The sequence below is a fragment of the Rattus norvegicus genome, chromosome 18, assembly GCF_036323735.1.
Source record: "Rattus norvegicus strain BN/NHsdMcwi chromosome 18, GRCr8, whole genome shotgun sequence".
Taxonomy (NCBI): Eukaryota; Metazoa; Chordata; class Mammalia; order Rodentia; family Muridae; genus Rattus; species Rattus norvegicus.
In genome coordinates, this window is record NC_086036.1 from 78,383,169 (window position 1) to 78,384,928 (window position 1,760).

Below are 1,760 nucleotides of genomic sequence, written 5' to 3' on the forward strand. Positions count from 1 at the left end.
CATCCTGTCAAACAGATGCAAAGCTTCTGGGAATGGATTTACAAGACCCCAACTCAGACCTAAGAATGCTCAGGTGCATCTGACGCCTAGAGATGACATTTTTGGCTGCACCGTAACCACCTCATTAATGTTTCCAATGGTGTATTTTTTTTTTTTTTGGTTCTTTTTTTCGGAGCTGGGGACCGAACCCAGGGCCTTGCGCTTCCTAGGCAAGCGCTCTACCACTGAGCTAAATCCCCAGCCCCCCGCCCCAATGGTGTATTTTAAAAGTGTCTTGGTTTAGGACTTTCTTTGTCTCGTTACTATAAACAGTTCACGAAACTGCTTCCATGTGGAATCCTAGAATTTGGGATGACCTAAATCTGTGTTCCTGGGCCATGGTTACTCATCAAAATGAACCGTCTCTCAGTTCTGTGATGCGAGAGCGGCGGTTTTCCACGAGAACAGCAAGTTTGCCTTGACGTTACCAAATAGATGCGTGGAAATGAAAGGGACTTCCTCCGCTAATCTATATAACGTCTGTCTCCAGTGCAAAGAGAGAAAACCAAGCTAGCCACGGGCAGGCCACACAGCCTCCATCAGGACTCACAGCACAGCCCCGGAGCCAATGGAGAGCTGCTGTGCACCAGAGACAGCTCTTGAGACGCACGCAGCAAGAAGACATCCTTGGAACGAAAGCTAGGCTGGATTCCCACTCGTTTCTTACGTGGAATGTTCTATTCTAGAGGATGCGTGACAGTCACTGCAAGGGATACGTGGGGTAGGAAAGCCACTGGGAAAAGGACAAAAGCTGCTACCATGGTGTTTTCTAGGTAAAATTCTTCTTTAAAAAAAAAAATCTCGCTCTCTTTGCCCCATCTACTGCGAGAATGAAGACCATTCTCGGCCATCAGACTGTCACCATTCCAGAAAATGTCACTCTGAAGGGGCATCCAGTCATTGTGAAGGGCCCCAGGGGAACTCTGAGGAGGGACTTCAATCACATTAAGGTAGAGCTGAGTCTTCTAGGAAAGAAAAAGAAAAGACTCCATGCTGACAAGTGGTGGGGTAACAGGAAGGAACTGGCCACGGTCAGAACCATCTGCAGTCATGTTTAGAACATGCTCAAGGGTGTGACACTGGGCTTCCATTACAAGATGAGGCCTGTGGATACTTACTTCCCTATCAACGTCGTTATTCAGGAGAATGGGTCTTTGGTTGAAATCCGAAATTTCTTGGGTGAACAATTCATCCGCAGGGTTCGGTTGAGGACGGGTGTTGCTTCTGTCTCTCAAGTCCAGAAGGATGAGTCAATCCTTGAAGGAAATGATATTGAACTTGTTTCAAACTCAGCGGCTCTGATTCAACAAGCCCCAGCAGTTAAAAACAAGGATATCAGGAAGGTTTTGGATGGCATCTGTGTTTCTGAGAAGGGAACTGTGCAGCAGCCAGACGTGTGAGACCTCAGTTTCCTAGCTCCAGAGACAAGATCTTAATCACAAATACAACTTGTGCTTTTTGGGGACAATAAAAGACTTACATATTGGAAAAAAACTCCACTAATCAGCCATTTAAATGGGATACCATTGGCATTTGGCTCCCGTTACCCCGCAGGATCTGCAAAGTGGTTTTGAAAATGAGGCAAATGAACTGTCTGTGGAGTTGAGCTATGAGGATATTAAAAACGTCGTTCTGCAGTCTGGAGTCCAGCTAGAGGTGGGAAAAGACTCTATATTGTCAACATACACTGTGAATGAAGTCTCTATGATGAAATACTCCTA

The 1,760-nt window shown here is 46.1% G+C and overlaps 1 pseudogene; it reads left to right on the plus strand.

The window, feature by feature from the left end:
• The first annotated feature begins 869 nt into the window (after positions 1-869).
• Rpl9-ps18 (ribosomal protein L9, pseudogene 18) lies at positions 870-1,439 on the plus strand (annotated as a pseudogene).
• The last annotated feature ends 321 nt before the right edge of the window (positions 1,440-1,760 follow it).